Source organism: Sinohyriopsis cumingii, chromosome 7 (genome assembly GCF_028554795.1).
Source record: "Sinohyriopsis cumingii isolate HCF-2022 chromosome 7, ASM2855479v2, whole genome shotgun sequence".
NCBI classification, from domain to species: Eukaryota; Metazoa; Mollusca; class Bivalvia; order Unionida; family Unionidae; genus Sinohyriopsis; species Sinohyriopsis cumingii.
Genome location: NC_142967.1, coordinates 5,912,822 through 5,936,266, shown reverse-complemented (window position 1 = coordinate 5,936,266; position 23,445 = coordinate 5,912,822). Strand labels below are relative to the sequence as shown.

General features: G+C 40.8%; 1 protein-coding gene across 1 annotated transcript in view; it reads right to left on the bottom strand.

Annotated features, from left to right (window-relative positions):
* The window catches only part of LOC149794673 (sideroflexin-1-like), a 55,497-nt gene extending 36,185 nt beyond the window's left edge, over positions 1 to 19,312 (bottom strand). The window contains exon 1 of the mRNA XM_089964282.1: positions 19,163 to 19,312. The gene's annotated coding sequence lies outside the window, so the exon portion shown is untranslated. The remainder of the gene's footprint in view (positions 1 to 19,162) is intronic.
* Between the last annotated feature and the right edge of the window lie 4,133 nt (positions 19,313 to 23,445).

Here is a 23,445-nt window from a genome sequence, read left to right as displayed (position 1 = left end):
CAGTTTTACAAGTAACCCCTTCCAGGAAACTATTCCTCGATAGAGGGCTTATTTCGACGAAATAAACCCTTCTATTCAGATCATAGAATAAAAAAAAATGTCCCCAAAAATTCGGAGAGTCTCTCCTCGAGAAATGTTTCGAATTTCCAGGGGAAAATGCAATACATTTCCGCTGGCAACTTGGTTTACTTCAATAAATCTGAAACAGTTTCCGTGGCGGGGTCGTCATTGAAAAATCCATGGTCGGTCCAGCCCCCCCCCCCCCTGCTGCTCTGGGAAATGAGTTTCCAAGAAAACATTTTTATGTTAGCCATACAATGTATCAAGTCCGATACGGTATCGTGTCCGCGGGTCGTGTAAATTTATTGTCACAAATCCGTGCTGGTTTCTTTGAGCGTGACTAAAGAAATTCTTAAACTTATTAATATCCATATCGCCGCTACACCAGGTTTGATGAATATTTCTCAGCGTATGAACATCAACTCCATTAAACACAGCAAGAAGATTACAGTTATCCCTGATTACTTTTGGTATTTGTGTGTAACGTTGAGTAATATAAATGACATCGGTGTTTTTATGACGACCCCGGGAAAATATTCTTGCAGGATTTTTTTGCTTGTCCAGCATCACATCATCATACACTACTAGGTTATTTATTTCCCCGTTAAGGTCTTCAACGCTGGGAGCTTCTTCGATATCAGTGATAAATTCAACTACTTCCTCGCCGTCTTCACTCAGCGCTTTTGCACTCTCATTAAAATCTTTTATAACATTATAGCATCGCTGATCATCTACAGATGGTGCTACCAAATACAGCTTATCCCACTTCATCCACTTCATTATCATGTTCAACAGCAGTTGCGTTTTACCCGATCCTGACGGTCCTATGATGATCATTCTGATAGAGTTTGGTAGCACTGAATTATGCTTAACTGGCTCCTTTCTTCGCGTCGCAGAAAAATCTGTAATTTCCATTTGTATATAAAGAATAATAATTATGGATTTATATTGTGTGAAGTGTAAGGCACGAACCCCTACGAATGATCTAACAACCATTACAACAAAAAATAACAGACAAGCACTTTCTGGTAAGTGTACGCGATGTGGCACAAAAAAATTTAGATTTCAAAAAAAAAGCGAGAATTTAGCGGAGGTGACATTGCAGCCAAACTTGGAAAGCTCCCCGGAACTCCCTGGGCAAAGTATCCCGGAGAAAAGCATCTCCCAGGATACAATTACTGCGGTCCAGGGACACGACTAGATATCAGACTTGATGAACAATCTAAACCAAAACCGGGAGAGTATCCGATAAACGCTATCGACGCAGCGTGTCACATACATGATGTTGCTTATCGAAGTAAAGATCTACAAGACAGGCATATCGCGGATGTGAAATTAATTCATGCACTAAGCGCCATAAAAAATAAATCATTTAAGGAGTCACTCGCTAATTGGTTAGTAAGATCAGCGATGAAATCTAAATTAGCATTAGGCGCTGGATAATTAATAACAATGGAAGCATTTCCAATGCAAGCGATTTATTATTCCCCAATCGGATACTGGAGAGGTAACTCAGCAATTAATAAACTCGCCAACGCGGCATCAGTAACACGCGAGGTTGCCAAAAAATGGCTGTCAAAACAAGCAATATGGCAAATCTACTTACCACCACCTCGACAAATCAACTTTGCACATTTTGATGTTAGTGTGCCCAATGAAGTTCATCAGGCTGACATACTATTCCTGCCTCATGATACTGTCCGTAGAAAAACATACAAATACGCGCTAACAGTAGTTGATGTTGCTAGTAGATACAAAGAAGCAGAACCGTTAGCGACTAAAACAGCCGCTGAAGTTGCCTCTGCGTTTAAACGAATTTATCAGCGAGGACCTCTAAGCTGGCCCCGATTATTACAAGTTGATCCTGGTAAAGAATTTCAGGGCGCGGTATCATTACTGACAAAGCAGCATAACGTTGTTATACGACGAGGGCATACTGAAATTCATCGGGATCAGGCAATTGTTGAGCGATTTAATAGAACACTCGCTGAGAGATTATTCGGATACCAGTACGCGAGGGAATTCATTTACGATACGAGATCTCGTGAATGGGTTGCAAGACTGCCAAACGTGATAGCCGCGCTGAATAATGAAATTACCAGAACAACAAACATGAGACCTGTAAATGCAATCACAAAAAAATATATACCCCGCGTCAGTGAACGCGGACATGTTTCAACGCAGCCAGGGACGCTAGCGTCCCCACTGCTGGGTAATGTCACCGTTAGGTATTTATACGAACCAGGCGAACTAGAAGGAGGAAAAAAAAGAGCAACCGATCCCACATGGAGTGTTACTACACATAAGATATCCAGCATAACAAGATCAACTGGGAGAAACGCAATCTACAGATTAGATTCAACTGCTCCTCAGCGTGGATTCACACGCGAGCAACTTCAGGTGATTCCCACGGATACACAATTACCACCCCGATCACTAAAGTGATCCGCACTAAAGTGATCCGCACTAAAGTGATCCGCACTAAAGTGATTCGCACTAAAGTGATTCGCACTAAAGTGATCCGCACTGAAGTGATTCAATCATTTAAATAACTGCAGCAACCCCCCTGCGTCGGTTACACTCAAGACAGGTCAACATCACATTTTCACGTGTATGACCAAGGTTACTATCTATTCTATCTACGGTAAATTGTCTTGGGTCGTTTTTCGAATACTGCCACAGCAATAAACAATTACAACTCGCACAGTGATTATTTTGCTGTTGTTGTAATTGTATTACAAATTCAACATCCAAACTTTGTTTGGGATCAAACTCTCTACCATTTTTTTTGTCGCTCTGTTTGTAACCGGCTAACTTCTTTCTTATTGTATCATCAGCGATTGATCTGTTGATGCTGTCGTTGATAACATCATCTAATACAATTCTTTGTAACTGAGCTATCCTTCTTACTCTTGACACGGCTAAATAAACTAAATTTGACCACTCGATGCGATCATCAACAATCCAAACTGTTGTATCTGAAATAGTTAGTCCCTGCGAACTGTGGATGGTCATAGCGTATCCTAGCGTCCACGGGGATTTGCTCATTTTCAGTGCCTGTTCGACAGCATCAACATCAACGATAACAATATCATTTAATACTAAATTTTGTTTTTCCGATTTTCCTGGAATATCAACATCAATATTCTGCAATCGCGTATCAGCTGGTCTATAACACAACGGCACTGGCAACATGGGAAATTTCTTCTGATGTAACTGAAATAACCGCTGCTGAAGTGTGTCCCTGACTATTTTTCTACTTGCCACTATGAGATCACTTGGTTTCCACATTTTCCAAAAGTCGCTCAGCGAAGTCTCTGGAATTATTTCACGCATTATCTCACACTGGACTTTATTGGTTTGTAGCCTGATCAGTGTCTTAAACTCTTTCAGCGTTTCATCGAGTGCTCTGTGATCGTTAGTTATTTCCTCATAATAATCTACAAAAGTTTTCAGCCACTCGTGTGGAGATTCACCTGTAAATGGCGGTGGTTGACCATGATCGCCGCACATCACCACTGCGGTATTTTTCTTTAGCAACCAATCCAGAAACTGTTTTAATATATCTAACGGCACAGTGTCTATCTCATCCCAGATTATTTTCTCGGGAATATATTTCTTACCCATTCGTTCAGGTGTCCACGTGCCGCCGCTGTATTTGAAAAAACTGTGATACGTGCACGCGTTAACATCCCGTTGTCTCATCTCCCTGGCAAGTCTGTGTGTGGGAGTCAGCACGACCAAGTCAGAACCGCGAAATAATTCAATCGCCCGAGTTGTTTTACCAGAACCACCAGGGCCGTTCAGATAAACTGTTTTGTGTCTTGTAACAGGATCGTGCACCGGCGGAGACAACGAAACCGTCGAAGACATTTCTGCGCTGCGATACTCATCCACGATTTCAACGTCAGCTGATTCACAATATCCTTGTAACATTTCATTCTTTATTCTCCACGAGCCCCACGATGGATCATCCGATATAACATTATCCAACAGCGCTGAGTGTTTTTTATCAATATAAAATGAATCCGTTGCAACTCTCACTGCGACAACAGGGAATCTATTAATCATCGACAACAAATTTATGGATACATAAGCTAGCATCGAAGATCTCAAATGTGTGTACTGAGATGATTCTCCGTCGATATAACTAAAAACAGTCCCTAGTTTTTCCCCGTTTGACAGAAACACATCTTCGCGGTTACAGAACATGTTGTTCGTGGCTGCATCAGCGACAACAAGATCCAATTCAGTCTTGTCCATGATTAATCGACTGTGATGTTGTTTATGATCATACGCTCCACCTTGAGTGAATTTCCCTATTATTCTTCGTCCTAGATCTTTTGCTGTGCTTTCGTCATTTCTGAGTTTGTTTTTAAGTACTTCAGGAGCTTTCTTGATGATAGCGTCGATAGAAGTTTCCGGATGTTCTCGTGACCAATCTTCGATGACTTCTTCTAACGTAACCGGCGTTGGAGTTGGCAACCAAACTTCGGTTTGACGACAATAACATATAATCGCTTCGCTGACCGTCAGCGACAACAGTATTCGACTGTCAAGCATGTATCGCAATAACACTATCGGTGCCCATCGCTTCTCAACGAAATGTCTGCCAAACCAAACATAACACACAGGATGTAAATCCTTAGCGAATTTAAACGACGACACACAAGCAAATCCGGTCAAGTCAAAATCAGGCAATGGTCCGTTTACAGCAACTCTTGTCATCGAGTTTGTAACGTGGCCAAACCGTTTAAAATATTCGCTGCATTCTCCACGCCCAAGGAAACTTCCTGGATAACACGCCGTCATGTCCACGGATATCATACCGCGGTGATCATATCGAGTATTCCACAAACCGCCGTGTCCGTATTCAACACAGCTCTGTTGGATATCCGCAAGAAAACTTTTCGGAGTTGGTCTCCATGAATTTCGTTCCCGGGCTACATGTGCGGCAACACCCGGGACAGTAAAACAGTGTGTCAGTAATGTATCAGTGTTGCCCGCATGATATTTTTCTGCGAGTTTTTTCATTTCCTGCTGTAACGCCGTTGTTCTATATATTTCCCCGTCGGGTCTCACAAACTGATCATATTCTCCATCTTCACTACTTCTGAATAACCACACAGACACCGGATCGGTTTTACTTATCTGATAAATAAAATCAAACATACCCGTGGAGTGCCTCGCACTCTCCCCGCTAGCGGTTCCCTTGCTCGGCAATTCCGGATAATACTTCACAACACGGTCTCGCGGGAAGATCCTAACCGAGTCAGTCCAGGCGTGACTGTTATGATCGATAATAGTTATTGGTGTTCCACGGGAATTGTATTTACACTCATACAATACCTCACCGGTTAACGATGAAACCGTTATAGGAAATTTTAGTAATCGCTCTAGCTCAGCAACATCATTTATTGACGCTCCTTTATCCGCTACTCGTGTCGCCCACGCTGTTATTTTAGTTTGTCTTAGCGGTGTTAGGCCGTTTCCTCGCATTGCATTTTTAAAATGTTCCATTACTCGCTCAGCTACACAATTCATCTTTGACTCTGTCAACGGCGACACCTTCATCGGTTTGAGTTTATCAACGCTTGGTTTCTTCATCGGATAAATTCCATAAATGACTGCGGTCACAGGATACGCTCTGGCATAATATGGTATATCAATCCCAACAAGTACTCCCGGGTTTGAGTCTTTACTTAACAGAACGGTTTTTCCACGAACCCCCTTGGCATCAAGAACAGGGTCTAGTTTGTCTCTGATAATCCACTTTCCGTCGTCGACTCCAACAATAAATTTTATCTGTATGAAATATCTTCTATCGTCGAGATACCCAATTATGTTACGCGCGATTGTATCGTTCATGGTAGCATCAATGATACGGCCACGAGAAATGCCCGCGTCGGGGATAATTTTATACGAAGACCACGTGTGTGCGGCACCATCACGACGAAACTCTTCTTTGGCGTTCTTGATAACACCAATTACCGTTGCTAACTCTCTTCGTCGTGGATCAGCGGTTAACCGGTCAAGATCGAATCGAGAACCTGATACGGGTTTTATTCTGGATAGTCTTTCAAATTCCTCCATATTATAATTAAGACAAGTATTTAAATAGACAAAAATATTATATATAATGAACCGATGCAAGTGGATTAAACTAAATTCATCAGCGCCGTGTAGCAAACCATGCAGACACGAATACTGTGGACAACATGCTCAACAGGTCCGCGGGGGAAGTCTAGGACCGATACCGTGTATCAGATGCGGCATTGGAGTACGAGGAAAAACGCAATTATGTTCAGCGTGTGGTGGAAAACGCTATCGAGAACTAAAACGGTATTATGATAAAAAATATCCAGACTGTGATAACACTCTCTCGGAGCGTGATTACATAAATAAGTTTTCAGACAAATTAGACAAATGATTTGCTTATAGTATAATGAATCAAGAATTCGTCCCACATCCAACTATTCCAAATTATGAGGCAAACCGAGATGGCATAGTGAGACACTGCACGCGAAGACGACCAGTTGGTGGAGTTGATAATGGTGGTTATTCAAGATTTACTGCCACGTGCGGAAAGAGGTATTTATGTCATCGTTTTATTTACGAATGTTTCTTTGGAGTGATCCCTAAGGGTTTTGTCATTGATCACATTAACGGTAACATACTTGATAACTCTATAAACAATCTTCGCGTGGTCACTCAGAGCAAGAACTGCCTACTGGGTAACACAGGGCGTTGTAAAACAGTTGCAAGAAGAGCTATTAAATCTATAAACGCAATTACAGGTGAAGAAATTGTATTCCAGTCAATAAACGCCGCCGGTAGGTATTTCGGTATTTGTCCACCTGCTGTACAGCATGTCGCAGATGGGATCTACAAAACAGCATTTTCCAAGAAGCTCAAACAGAAGATTTCATTCTGTTATATCATTGACACAAACAACGATAACTCAATATAAGACCTGTAAATGCAATCACAAAAAAAAATCCTAACAAAGAACAGTAACCCGGTGAAGAGTACCGGGTAAGTGATAACCGCTTATCTATCTATGTGTGTTTTTGTTTTGGCGATGCTAGCATCGCCCAGTAAAGCATTTCTCTGGAAGTCCAAGGGACTTCTCATGCATTTAAAAATATGAAAATATATAATAATATGAATCACGAAAACATAAATACCATACTTGTTGAAATTAAAGAATTACAACAGCGAGGTTTTAATATTTTACTAGACACTGAAACAATTATGTCAGATTTTGAATCCCTGAATGAGCTATCACGGTTGGGGAAGAACAATCTCCCTGCCAGATATAGGTTCATTAAAAATGTACAGGATCGTGTTTACAGATCACTTGCCGGGATAACTGAAAATCAGGTATCTGAATTTATTCCACTGTGCCATGCAGTTGAGAAGATTCGTCTTGGATTGTCACAAGAGTATGAGACTCGAAAATTAATTAACACCAGGGTGAGACTGTTAAAAGGGTATATAAAGAATCTAGACGCGGAAATGCCTGAAAATACTAGTATTTGTGACGCCGAAGAAGTATAAATACCACCGCGTGTGACTCACACCCGAAAGTAGAACCTGAACCAGGGAATGAATTTCCTCGCCAGCGTGGAAATGTAAAGCACATTCGGGAATGAATTCCGGGTAAAAAAAAAGTGTATTATTTTTTTTTGCCTGGGAACCGTTAACGGTTCCAGGGGCGTTTTCAGATTTTCAGGATTTGCTTAAGCGCTTCAGCATCAATACAACAATGAGAATAGTTCATAATCTGTTCTCGTTGACACCAAACTATGATCATATGATTTTGCTGTAACAAAGTCAATTGTGACGGAGTTAACAAGAAGTCTTCGTCACCATACACGTCAACGATTATTTTAACGGGGAAATACTGTTCTGGGAATGTCTGTCCGAATGCGGTTTTTATTGCCTCGTAAAGAATTTGCTTATCATGAATATGAACTCGTGCGTGAATGTATTCACATTGATACATTATATACAACCGTTTTTTTTAAATGCGCGCTAGCACGAGAAACTCTTCGAGGAGAAACTCTTTGAGTTTCCAACGATAACTTATGCCGGTTTTGATAACCACCGGGGAGAGCATTTTAGGATTTCACCAGTAAGTTCACGGAGACAGTCTCGCCACGCAGGTCCAACAAATTTCCCCTCTGGTCGGTGAGTTTGAAATTTATCGTTGACAACCACACGGTATGACACCGCAGATAGACCGGATTGATTGGTTCTTGCACAATCAGAAAACCAGGGGGGTCTTTTGGTGTGAACGTATACAGGATAAACCCCTGTTGGGCCGTAGTTGTGTCAGCGCTAGCGCTGCCAGCGCTGTAGCTACCGTCGATGACGTCACATACAAGATTGACCGCGATAACATCTGTGATATTTACGATCCCCGGTGAGATGTGTCTGCCATCGGATGCTGTACTGTTGTCGTGCTTGAGAATAACAGGTTGTGGTAGTGTTCGCGCGTACGTGGCAGAAATATCTTCGAAAGATTCCGCGACAAGATCAGAGACCGATTTTCTCAGCGTGTGCGCGTTATATCCAGGAAGTTTAAAATCTGGAATATCCTTCACCGGAATACCAAATCGGGTTGCAAACTCCGATCTTTTTTGGTTTCCATAATCATCTTTGTAATCCAGTAGATTCTGAATTATTTTTTGATTTATAATTTCCATCGCGGATGCGAGTTTGTTTAGTTTTTCTATGGCTGTGATAATTTTATTGCGCGAACTTGTTAAATCAGAAATATAATCTTGAAAATATACTCGCAACAGTTCTAGCTGTTGTTTATGTGCTTGTTTGATCGGAATAAAATAACGAGTTTCTATATCTTCTGGAAGGTAAAGATGGTATTCCCCGCCTTTGAAAGCTGCCTCTATTATTTCCAAGGGGTGTCTATCTGATTTTGTAAACCAGGCTTCTCCTGATTGTAATTGATCTGAAAATAATAAATAATTGCCGTACACGAGGTCGTGTAGTTCTTCCTTATCGGTCATAAAATCCGATTTTTTAGGTTTTGGTGGACCCGGTTCGACCTCGGGTCGTTTTTGTGGCCATCCTAATACTGTTCGGATTGAGCTGCTATAAATATCCACGGCGTATCCCGGTGTTGAGATTTCAATGACCGCAGACAGCGTTGGTTCGTGCGCGGTCACAGATATTTTGGCTTCCTTGCCGGTGATTCGTTTTATTTGGCGTTGTATCTCATTGTTGATTTCTTCGATCTGATAACTCCCAGTGGGTAGCGTAATTGTATCCCATTCAAGTTCACCCTGTTCCGGGTCCGCGCTGGGTTTCCCGAACACGAACGAATTATTCGGCTGCAGATCACCAAATGATGCCGACCTGATATTGGGCCAGCTGTGATACACGCTGAGCTTTGCCAACGCGATTTCACTCACTGGAATTGGAGTTCGAAAATTAATACCAAATTCTGGTTTAGTCGAGGACACTGAGATCATTGTGGTCCTTACCGGTGTTGTGTTTGTGACTATTTGTTGAAGCAGTTCTATTGACATTATTTATTTGTTTAGTTTTCAAATAGTCATTGTACGCATCTGACATTAGTTTGAATTCAGAATCTGATATCGACGCGGCGTCGCTACCCTGCACGTCTAACGATGATGATATCAGTGATGATAATTTCTGATATGCGGTCGTGGCTGTATTTAATTTTGTCGTGTAATCGTGTAATTTTGTGTTAGCACACGAGGATATTTTTTTTGCTATGATGCCGAAAACTCCTGCCGCGGTAGTGGTCGTACAAACAGAGATTGTGGCCGCGACTGCAATTACCGGAGTGACCGCTGATAGTATTACTCCCGCGGATGCAACAACGGCAGATACTGAATAAACCATAATGTCTAACACTGTTATGCGTCTGCGGTATTTTTTTACCTTTCGACTGGTTACTTCGATGACAGTTTTTAACTCAGATTGCCACTCACGGACTTGATTATATCGATATTGTTGAGCATCTGGAAATCCTTCGGATTTCAACGTTGACATTTATTTAAAAATCGCTGCCGATTTTCAATTACGCGGTAACCAATTGAGGCGTTGCAGCGACGAATTCCAAACAAAACCAGTAAGATGTTGCTGTTAAACTATCGTCGTCGGCTTCAAGCATAAATGTTTCCTCGGTTCCGCTGTTTAGTATTACAGTGCAAACCCCCGAATACTTATCGGTGGAATGTCTCCAAGGATATGTTGTGAAGATTTCAAATTTAGCGGCTGAAAACACAGACAACCTGTAAACACCGGTGGCTGTTGCTGTATATTTGATAGTGTTATTTTGTCGTGACCATGTTGCGAATCCCGATGATACCGTGAATACGATGTTGGTGATATGCCCGGGAGTAACTCCAGTGGGAACTTTAATCAAACTGGTTTTGTTAACGATATCAGGAATACCCGATACGATATCCTGCTGTGTTTGTTTGATCGTGTTAATGTCGGTCTTTACATCAGCGAGTTTTACATCGACGACTGGAGGAGGCCCAAAGAACTTATCCACGGTTTCACTAGTTTTTTGAAAGTTTCTTTGGAGTCTTTTAAACCCGTTCACGTGAACATCATACTCTGACCGCAGCGTATTTAGTTTACCGTTGATGATGTCCACATATTGTTTGTTTGACGCATCCTGGTCGGATTCGGGATTCGCTAACGCGGTTATTTTGTTGCCGCTCATGCTGAGTTCGCCGGTCATTACGTCGCCGGATTTTATTACTCTGTCGATGATTAGGCCAGCAACGAGTTGGTACTGCGTGTCGACGTATTGTTTATTTGCGGCATCTTCGAGACCTTCCTGATTTTTTAGAATGGTTATTTTGTTGCCGCTCATGCTGAGTTCTCCTGTCATTGTGTCACCGGTTTTTTTCACACACATTTTAATTTCATCGTTGATGTCTTTGATGATTTTGTTCGATATACTTGAATCCCTGATGCTACCACGGTCAGTAAAAACGGGAAAGTTACCAGGGACAGCTGTACGAACATTACGGATTAAATCATTCCACTTGATGTTGCTAGTTTTTAGTTTTCCTTGCTTGTCCTGAAAAACAGCAACTTCATCTGAGTCAACTCCGGCTAGATTCAAAAGATTATCGACTTCATCTCGGGTCGCATATTTTGAGAGATCAACATCTGTGCTTGGTTTACCTCTTCGTGTGAAAGGTCTTCCGTAAATATCCACCATTATTCTTATTGCTGTTTTTCAAATGCTAGCATTTCTCGATGCGGTATATTCATACACTACTTTATGAGGAGGAGTTGCTGGATTTCTTGAGATTGCATCAAGAACATTTAAAACCTCGTTCCCACAAATGGGCGGATCAACTAATGTTTGTGTTGGTAACGTCGACTGCCACACTGGAACATTAAAAAATCTGCTGTTGAGAGTGCGAGGCACTCCGCGGACATACCTGAGAAACTCAGTTGGCGGTGCTAAACCGTACGAATCGAAATAAATAATTCCGCGTGGATCGATCGCGTAAGCAACCCAGTGAGTTCCAGGACCGTCTTTGTTGTCGAGATTGATAATGCCAGTTTCTGGATTATTCGGTTGTTGCGGTAATTGATCTCGCATAAATACTCCTCTGAAATGTTTTATGCGCAATTTTTTAACAGCATCGAGTAAATCAAAATTACTCATCGGGGACACAGAGTGGTTCCGTGCTAGAGATTTTTTGGATACCAGGATGCGGGAGTTCCCGGTAGTGTTAGCCCTGATCCGCGAGCGGATCTCCCCTTTTTTTTGTACCCGTGTCCGGTTGCTTTCTTTAGTGCCATTCCAGCTGCGGTTCCAACTGCACCAAGTGCTGCTGCCTTTGCTACGGCTGGTGCTGCCGCGGCAATCAACGCCGGTATTGCTGCGAGAAGAGGAAATATTCCACCGGTTTTAGTCATGTCCTTGATAGCTGCAGCAGAGAAATTAAGTCGGACACCGGTTTTTGCTGTTAGTGCCTTATTAAAATGTTTAAGCTGAGTATTAGTCAACGACAATTTGTTTGGACCACCAGTAATCTGATCTCGTTTTAGTGTTATTGATGTCCCGCACGTGCTTGCGTTCTTCGATTGCAATTTCTTCGTTTGACCGGAAGTCAAGGTGACGTTAACGTGACTGTATGACATTATATTTCAGAAACTAATCTAATTGTTGCATGTTTTTGGAAAACATCACATGTTTTCTACGGGAGCGTCAATAACTCTCATTCGTCCGCCAACACCTTCAAGCAGCATTGCTTTATCGGAGAGTATAACCGCGACAGCTCTAAAACCAGCAGGCGGGCCGAGGGGAAACTCGCCCACGTTAGCCTTGAAGTGTATATCAACGACAGATTATTTTGTTAGATCCAAATGTTCCAGCGAAAAGTAATAAATCGGATACAGCGTTGTAAAATCCAGTTGTGATATCTGCAACCCGGTATCAATATTTTGATCACGTCCCATAAATGTCATCAAACGATGATACGCACGCGCGACCTGATTGTTTGTATAATCTATCAGTATATCCTCGGATGGTTCCTGATGCCCGTTTATTCGCAGCGAAACCTCAGAGACATTAAGTTTGTCAAATATCATATGACTCTGTAGTTGGGAAGTCAACCTCGCATTTTGCTGGAGTGCAACAAAAATATGTCGCGGCGCTGATATTCCCTGTTGTGATGCTATGTGCCACGTAAACTGCCCGAGACCGGCACCTTGAATGGAATCTGTTGATGTTGTTAACCACGATATCAGTGATTTACCGCCTGTGTCCATGAAAGAGAGTAATCGTTGCTCTTCAGTGATCGATGGGGACATCACTGGCATCCACAAAGCAAGCTTGAATAATATTACTTTACCGCCAGCAACACCGTCTTCTCGCCAGATGGCGTCAACGTCATCACTTTTTCGGTTAAGTACAACTGTATGATTGGCTCCAAAAATAACCTTTCTGACATGTCTGCAAAATCCAAAGATGTGAGACAGTGGAATTGCGCATGAAAATCTCCTACGTTCACCTGATAACATTAATTTACGCGTAGCAAAACCTAAATTGTACTCTGGACTAGGCCTTAATATTGAAAAATCAGCACCTGGCCTGGCCGCAAATCCAGCCGGTTGTGGGTCTGAAGCAGTGCCTCGTGCTGTTTGTACTTGAATAGCAGATCTGTGTTCAGGATGATCAGAATTATCCTTAGCGAACATCATAGTCGGACCAGCTGATCTAGTGTAATCATCTGAGTATCTCGCTAATCCCAGGATTGTTGTAGCAACGTCAACATTATCCTGAATTATTTCAATTTCTCTTCCGTCAATGCTGTATGAAGCACTTTTGAACAGCGCCATGATACCGTTGTTAACAAAACCAACTCGAACATTAGCTCCGTATGCTGTATTAGCGGCAACATCTGTTACAAGTTCACCCGTGACTTCAAGAAATGCTTCAGCGGGCAGGAAATATCTACTTGTATCCTGGACTCGTAATTCAATTCGTCCGCGTTGATTAGGTACTGTTGCCTCATAAGAATAATACTGATAATCGCGCACGGACTCATCTTTTAGTGTTGGTGCATCCATGTCGAACGCTGGATCAGATATAGGTTTAAACATTTTATATAAAATTATTGTCTTCTAAAACGAAATCCGCTTCCTGATATCAGGCTTGTATTTATTTGTTCGGGTGTTTGGGTTACAAGCTCTGCAAGTTTTTGATTGGCAGCCTGATTTATTACTTTACTGACGTCCGCGGGCATAAGTTCAGTACTGGCCAGTTTCACCGGTGGCGGTTTTTTTGATCTACGAGTTAACCGTAACAGTCTATCCTTGATTGACGCGAATGCCTTCCCGGCGAGATCACCAACAGATCCAAGGGCTTTATCCTTGACAACATCAATAGCTTTCATCGACAATTGTTTTGCAATCGGTAACACCTTAGGGGCTATTCTTGAAAACAAACCAGTAACTGTATCACCGAGACCATCTCCGTAGGTTGCTCTGTAGACTGGTAATCGCGAGTTCACTACGCGGACTGGTAACACGCTAGCGTGTCTAGGTTGAGAATTGTGCACGATCATTTTATTTAATTATTGTTTCTCTAACTAAATTTGCTAGTCGCTGTAGTAACCATCCGCGAGTTCATCAATGAGTCCCCGGTAAATGCCGATATCCATAATGCCACGCTGAAATAGTCTCTGACAGATATCTGCGGCTTCATTTATAATTTCCGGAGAGTTGTTTCCGGCACGTCTTCCTCCGATGAGAACTTCCAACCGTGATACGTCATTGACGATATTATCAGGGCAAGCAATAAAACCGGATCCTAAACCCTTTCCTGTCGTCGTTGGTGGCACAATTCTTGGGGATAAAATGTCTTGCGGCAAACTTTCAGGAGACGTTGTTAGGTCAATTATCGGCGACCTAGTTTGTTTGGATTTTTGGCCGCGTGGACTTCCTTCAGATGCAGCCTCGTATTCACCTAACGGAGTTAGGTCAGGATCTATTGCTCTTCGCCGTGAAGGATATTGTTGTCGTTGTGTGTGTTGCAACGGTGATTTTTCTTCTTGAGGTTGCGATGGTGGAATTTCAAGTTTACGTATAGCATTTACAAGTCTATCGTATTTTGTATCGTCCCTGCTGATTTGTTTTTTATTTTCACGTATACGATACGAATATTTGATAAAATTATCATCTGTCATAGAACCGTGTTTTGGGTTTAAAGACACATCTCTTTTAATCAATCCTAACAGTATTGTCTCAGGTAATTTCTCTTCTGGTACATTTTTAAGAAGTTCAATATAATCCGGCGTAAATCTTTTGGCGGGGTCAGTAATTCTCCCTGTTACTCGCTTACCAGCAGGTACTGACACAACAACTTCATCGGGTGGAGGCGGGGGTTTAAGTCCAGCTGAAATATCCTGTAAAATTTTCCTTTGCTCTATTAAAGCCTCTTTGGTAACAGCTGCGGATTTTTCAGTAGCTTTGGTCACGGGTTTAAATAATTCCTCCGCGGATTCTGCAAAGCCTTCCCGTGCTTGCTGTCTTAGTTGTAATTTTTGTCTGACACTATCACGGACAGGAAGAAATTTCTGAATTGCTTCGAGACGTTCTCGAGCTAATCTAGTAGTAAGTGCTTCTCCGATATTTGCCATTATTTATTTGTCAATGATTTAATTCCGCTAACATAAAAATGTTTTCTTGGAAACTCATTTCCCAGAGCAGCAGGGGGGGGGGGGGCTGGACCGACCATGGATTTTTCAATGACGACCCCGCCACGGAAACTGTTTCAGATTTATTGAAGTAAACCAAGTTGCCAGCGGAAATGTATTGCATTTTCCCCTGGAAATTCGAAAAATTTCTCGAGGAGAGACTCTCCGAATTTTTGGGGACATTTTTTTTTATTCTATGATCTGAATAGAAGGGTTTATTTCGTCGAAATAAGCCCTCTATCGAGGAATAGTTTCCTGGAAGGGGTTACTTGTAAAACTGTTTCGGTCTGTTCCCCCCCTCTGCTGCTCTTCATTTTAATGTTGTCGTATTCTAACTCGAGAACTTTATAAGTATAATTCAACACTACTTGGTATTCATTGTGAAGATCACTAAAATCCAGGGGCGCCGAGTGGTCTAAAGCGACCTCCGTTACGGATCCTTGCCATCTCACCTCTGTCTGCATGGGTACGAGTCTCCGATTCGGCCAATGTGGGTTATGTGAGAAAGCTTGTCAGTAGCTTCTCGTGGGTCGGTGGTTCTTTCCGGGGTTTTCCCGGGTTCTTCCTCCACCATTAATACTGGCCGCCATGTATAGCCTATCGTGTGCTAAAAAATGGCGTTAAACCCTACAACAACAACAACAACGACACTAAAATTCATGGACCGGTCAGATCATGAAGACAAAAGCAGCAGCGAAGGGTTATGCAGAGCTAGATCGCGCAAGCACAATCTGTGTGTGTGTGTGTGTGTGTGTGTGTGTGCGTGTGTGTGTGTTTACGCGCAAAATAATGGTACAAAACTACACTATACTGAATTCAACAGTAGTTCTTCGGGGCTAGGGGGAAGGACAGGGTGGCGAGTCAGACTCTGGAACACTAATGGCGCCATGCAGGACTACAAAAATGCCGATGAGGGACCAGTACTGAATTCCACGGTGTTTAACATTCCTTAAATGCCGTTACCAAAAAAGTTTTTTTTTTTATTTATTAAAAAAATGTTAATCTAAATGAACGTATATCTGAGGAGAGAATTTCATATACAGTATCATACTCATACTCAAATCTGGAGTGGCTTTGATGGGATAGGAATTTACTTTTTCAAGTGGACTATGCGTGCCGTTCGTCATTTGGCATCTGGCGTTCATAGCAAAATTTGTTATCACTACTCCTCCTAGAACAATTAGACTTAAAGATTGTCACCAAGTTCTACAGGCACTCATCCAACGATTTAGTTGCTTCTCAACGAAAATTGTGCCTCTCTGACACCCAGTATGGTTTCTTATGCAGCCATTTTGAAGCTTTTGTTATCACTGTAGTAGTGATGACAAAATGTTCAAAATGGTTGTATTAGCCTAAACTTATGGTCCTATCGACATGGGGCTTTCACTAAAACACTTCTTACGATGTCCGGTTCACTGAGAGTGAAATGATACCTATCTGATATCCAAATGTGATGCTATGACGACTTTTTTGAAAACTTTTTATCGTTACTCCTACTAAATGTGATGGACATATTGACATCTGGTTTTCACTGAAAGGCTTCTCGTGATAATTTGTAAAACAGCAAAAAAGTAATTATGATTGTGTTTTTAATCGCCACTACTTCTGTACAGATGGTTGCATCCACATGGAGTTTTCACGGAAAGACTTTAATGATATCTAACTGGTATTAAATGAAAATGACACCAGTCTATCATTCAGTACAGCATCTATGGTGGATACTTTAAATATCATATTATCGCTGCTTATCCTAAATAGATGGCCGTATTGAAATAAGGTTTTCACCGGCAAACTTCTTATAATGTCTAGCTGGTTCGTAACGAAAATTATACCGATTTACAATAAATATAGGCGCCATGGAGGACATCTTAATTTCTTGTATTTGATACCTTTTCTAAATGGAAAGTTATTTATCAACATGGAGTTTTTACCAGAAGACTTCTTGTGATGACTAGTTAACTAAATATAGTTGACTAAATATAAAAGATGTCGACTTGACATAAGATATGGCCACCATAGCATTCATTTTGAAAATATGTTCATCACTGCTCCACCTGAATGAATGGTCATATCGCCACGGACTCCTGAATGAATGGTCATATTGCCACGGACTCCTGAATGAATGGTCATATCGCCATGGACTCCTGAATGAATGGTCATATTGCCACGGACTCCTGAATGAATGGTCATATTGCCACGGACTCCTGAATGAATGGCCATATCGCCATGGACTCCTGAATGAATGGTCATATTGCCACGGACTCCTGAATGAATGGTCATATTGCCACGGACTCCTGAATGAATGGTCATATTGCCACGGACTCCTGAATGAATGGTTATATCGCCATAGACTCCTGAATGAATGGCTGTATCGCCATGGACTCCTAAATGAATGGTCATATCGCCATGGACTCCTAAATGAATGGTCATATCGCCATAGACTCCTGAATGAATGGTCATATCGCCATGGACTCCTAAAGAATGGTCATATCGCCATGGACTCCTAAAGAATGGTCATATCGCCATGGACTCCTAAATGAATGGTCATAGTATTGCCATAGGGTCTTAACATCTTAACAAAATCAAAACATATTTTGTGATATCTAGATGTTGTTTTAAAGGAAATAGTGACGATATTACATCCAATATAGTAGCTACTACGGCCATCTCGAAAGTATAGTTATTGCACCTCCTCCTGAAACTGATGCCAATTTTTCATCTAATATGAGCGTCCAATAGTTGTTGTTGTTGTTCTTTTCTTCTTCTTCTTCTTCTTCTTCTTCTTCTTCTTCTTCTTATTATTATTATTATTATTAATTTATTTTTATTATTATTATTATTATTATTATTATTAACAATATCGGCTCAAGGTTCCGTTGTAAACATGGTAGAAGACGACGTAGGTGATGGCTAAAGAAGATTTAGATGAATGCATTTAAAGTCTTAAATCAGAATACAGTGTAAGGCGATTTACTGCGAATAAGCATTACCGGACACAATCATGACATCATAACAATGATACTTGACTGACAATTGCACCCACAGATGACTGATGATTTATCCAAAAGTTGTATTGCCTGCTTGAATATGTACACGTTACTAGTCCACGATACACGTTACTAGTCCACGATATGTAAATATGTACACGTTACTAGTCCACGATATGTAAATATGTACACGTTACTAGTCCACGATATGTAAAATGCAGATGTAAAAAACTGCAAAGAATAGTATTATTACTGAATTCACTGAAAACAAAAGCAGTTGGCATTCACAAGAAGTTATTGTTAGGGCTCAGTATTTTTGTGGCTTATTTGAATCATCTTCCACATCACAATTTAATCATTATATGTAGGTCCTAATATCCTTTAGTACTGTGTATTTACGAATATCACCTTCAGTAATTTTCTCATATGAAACTTTGAAACGGTCTATATCATCTGAACTGCCAGTCAGTGAGACTTGATACGGTGATTGCATCAGACATTCCTTTATTCCGCTATAAAATGCCATATGCCACGATTATTCAAACATATCCCTGAATTAGCATATAAAAATCAAAAGAGAAAACAACCTTTGTATTGACTTTAAACCTATTTGTAACTGATAAATTTAATATTTACCACTGTAAATTTCGATATAAATTTCAACAACGTTTTTCTAGCCCCCCCCCCCCCCCCCCCAGCAGATAAAAGGAAGCAAAAGCCCCTCCGATTAAAAGGAAACTCTAAACTTCAAAGTCGGCATTGCACAGTTTAGCTCAATCTCTGTTCGGGAGAAAAGTGGAACTACATGATGATAGTTACAATTATGAATATTAATCGCCATGACACGTATATGTACTCCGTATGTCACACATTAATTAAATAACATACCTAAAACTCGGCCAGCTGTAGTTCTATGCTTCTATAGTTCTGTGTCTAGTCTATCGAACAAAATTCCAATATCTGTCAGACAAACAGAGTCGTTACTTTTGTTTGAAGGACACGTTAAATCATTGTACGAGAAGAGTGAGGTGTGATTGAATACAAAAGATTCAGGCCACGTCATGTTCATATTATAATGTCTTTACCATGATTTATGTGTTACGTATGATTGCCTTTCACTGGCAATGATCTACAGTCCTAAGAAGCATTTAACTTATATAATGAAAATGGACCGAGGAGTCGGATCTCTAATTTATTTCCAACTAGGGTTTACTATTTAGAAGTGGGATTCGTTATTACCTCATTGTATTGACTGAAAAGTATAATAATTGGGATTCCACTCTCTCCACACTCGCTGGATCTGCCACTAGAATAAACATAATATAATTGCTTCATTACAGGACACTGTCTTAAATGTAACCTGTGATACGTAATTTAATGTAAGTTTAAATTCATATTTAATTGAATTTTATAATGCTAAGCTTTGTATTGATTTGCTTTTATCGACACGTACATCAAAAGTCACATCATCGCCAGTTGCATAACCATATCATGGTGTAACAGAAATGAGAACTACATTAACTGGTATGCGTATCTTTGAACGTATGAGATTGCAGTCAGCACGGATTTCGTTTCCATCTCCAAATAAATATATACAATTAAGTTGTGTGCGTGCGTGCGCGTGTGTTTGTGTATTTTGCAACATTTTAAAGCGATGGAATGTATTCAAAGAGTATAAAGATGTGTACATTATACAAAAGTTCAAACACATGCAGTAATCTAATAATCAAGGAGGATGTTCCTGCCCAATTTTGTAATAAATATATGCACCAAGCTTGCCAAAATGAGACTTACAAAAACTGTGTTTTAACCACATGGGCTCGTATTGTTGCTTACAATTTACCTGTCATACATGTACTATACAATGATACGTGGTACATGTATGACAGGTTAATTGTAAGCAACGATACGAGCCCCTGTGGTTTTAATCTGTTAAAAATGCGGTCACCAACATAGGTATCAAGGTACCAATTGTTTTTCCATACACCTCAATGCTAATGCTTTGTGAAATAAATATACTTTATATCCTACCTCAGCATGCATGTCACACACTGTCATAGAGAGCAATGTTAGACTGTCAATTTGACAAGGACAAAACCAGGTACTCCATTGCATTTAAGAGAGATAATTCTTTTGGAACTAGACATTTGTAAGAGTTATCTAGTTACAACAGTCACATTTTCAGCCATGTGTACCACATTTTAAAAAAATCATAAAAAATACAAAATATGATCTAGATCAGAATTAACATAATCTCACGTGTTGCCAAGAGGCTTGACCTTTTTTTAAGCCAAACAGAAAGTACAACTCTTACATAATGCACCAATCACAGCTAGTGTTGTTCTTTATTTTTGAATACAATGTTCCTACACCTTAAGCTCCGCCCACCTGGGCTGGTACAATTCGTACCGTTATATCTATACTGACCTACTTCAATGTGTTGGGAAAACATGCATTTGTACGAGGCAGGTCGTATATGTATGATCAGTTTGGCTGAGCCCTACACGGTAGTGATGCGTTCCAGCTGCTGAAACTACTCAGACTTACCCCTGATACACCCTAGGATGAAAATCAGCTTTACCGTTTTCGCACTTTTTTATTCCAGTTCATTGTTCTGATATCGAAAACATATTTTTCCTTTCCTTAATTGTAACACTTATTTCTAATTTATTATAAATGACATTTTTTTAACATAGGTCACGTGAGTATGATGAATGAACCAAGAAATAGGCAATTGGAGTTATAGGTCCTACATGCAGGATAAAATTAATACTCTCGAGTTGTGATTACAGAGAAACATCCACATTACAGATGACCTAAATGCTAACCCTTGTATATTTGTATATTATTTACAAGTGATTTTATGTTCTTTTTGTTCGGCATGCATGTATCTGTAAATCTCCTTATGGAAGATATAACGAATGAATTAATGAATGGCTAAAATCCTTGAGTGTTTCCAAGTCAATTTTCTAAGCAGTATGTTCGAGTTTCAGGGACGCAATAGTAGTGAAGGGGGCCACCCTAGCGTAAATGGGAAATTTAACATGGAGAAAAACCCTGGGCCACTCTAGCGTCAAGGGAAATTGAACATGGAGAAAAACCCTGGGCGACTCTAGCGTCAATGGAAATTAAACATGGAGAAAAAACCCTGGGCCACTCTAGCGTCAAGGGGAATTGAACATGGGGAATAGAGTTTGGGCTTTTCTAGGGACAAGGGGAATTGAACATGGGAATAGAGTTTGGGCTTGTCTAGGGACAAGGGGAATTGAACATGGGGAATAGAGTTTGGGTCTGTCTAGGGACAAGGGGAATTGAACAGGGGAAAAGATCGTGGGACTGTCTAGGGACAAGGGGAAATTGAACATAGGGACAAGAAGAAACTGAACATGGGAATAAATCGTGGGACTGTCTAGCGTCAAGGGGAATTTAACATATAGAAATTGAACATGGTGGGTCTGTATAGCGTCAAGGGGAATTGAACATGGTGGGATTGTCTAGGGACAATGATGGTAGAGGGTCAAACACAACAGAGACAGAGACATACATACACTAGTACAAGCGTGAGATTTATATATAAAGCATTACCAAGACCTGAAATCTTGCTGGGGTGTTCAAAAATTTGCATAACTGTAATGATGCTATAAATAGCTATAATCAAGGAAATGTTCAACGACAAAATGGATGTGACTAAAAGTAACGCTAAAATGACGAAATTGTCCCAGAATTTAAAGGAAAATAAACATATCCCCGAAAATTAAGTTACAATGGTTTAGACTAAAATGGATAAAATTAGTAACTACTTACAATATCAACTTGTGTGACGATAGTGGATAAACACCCATGTATCTATTTATAGCTATAATCAGCTAAAATTCCTATGAAATCCCACTATCTATTTACACTACAACTTGTGGGTTATTCCTCTGGAAAATCCCACTATCATTTTATAGCCTCAGCTTGAGTGACGTTCCTGTTTATGAACTCTAGTACATATGTATAGCTACAACCTATGGAAATCCCCAAGTCCATATTTATAGTCTCGAAATTTCCAGCGTCAGTGACGTCACTGTACTGAACACTAGGGGATAAATGTCAACAGTGTTGCAAGTGGCTGACCTGAATACACGCTACTGCAGGTAAGTAGGTAGAGTGTATCTGATAGGGATAAAGTGAGTTTTTATAGGGACAAACAGAGACCAATACACACCCACCCACACACACACAACGTACACGCGCAGACATACGCACACACACACACACACACACACACACACACACACACACAGAGGGAAGAGGAAAAAACAAACCCCAAATATACTATCAATACAGAAGGGAGATAATACAAACCCCAAATAAACTATCCACACAAACGTACACGAACGCATACAAACCCCAAATATACTATCAACACAGAAGGGAGATAATACAAACCCCAAATAAACTATCCACACAAACGTACGCGAACGCATACAAACCCCAAATATACTATTTACACAACGTCGCTAACGCATACAAATCCCAAATATGCTATCCACACTCGGGAGGAAGAAGAAAGAAACAACCAAATATACGATCTACACAACGTACGCGAGCACACACACACACACACACACACACACACACACACGCACACACAGAGGGAAGAGGAAAAAACAAACCCCAAATATACTATCAACACAGAAGGGAGATAATACAAACCCCAAATAAACTATCCACACAAACGTACGCGAACGCATACAAGCCCCAAATATACTATCAACACAGAAGGGAGATAATACAAACCCCAAATAAACTATCCACACAAACGTACGCGAACGCATACAAACCCCAAATATGCTATCCACACTCGGGAGGAAGAAAAAAAAAAACAACCAAACATACGATCTACACAACGTAGGCGAACACACACACACACACACACACACACACATACACACACACACACACACACACCGAGGGAAGAGGAAAAAACAAACCCCAAATATACTATCAACACAGAAGGGAGATAATACAAACCCCAAATAAACTATCCACACAAACGTACGCGAACGCATAAAACCCCAAATAAACTATCCACACAAACGTACGCGAGCGCATACAAACCTCAAATATGCTATCCACACTCGGGAGGAAGAAGAAAAAAACAACCAAATATGCGATCTACACAACGT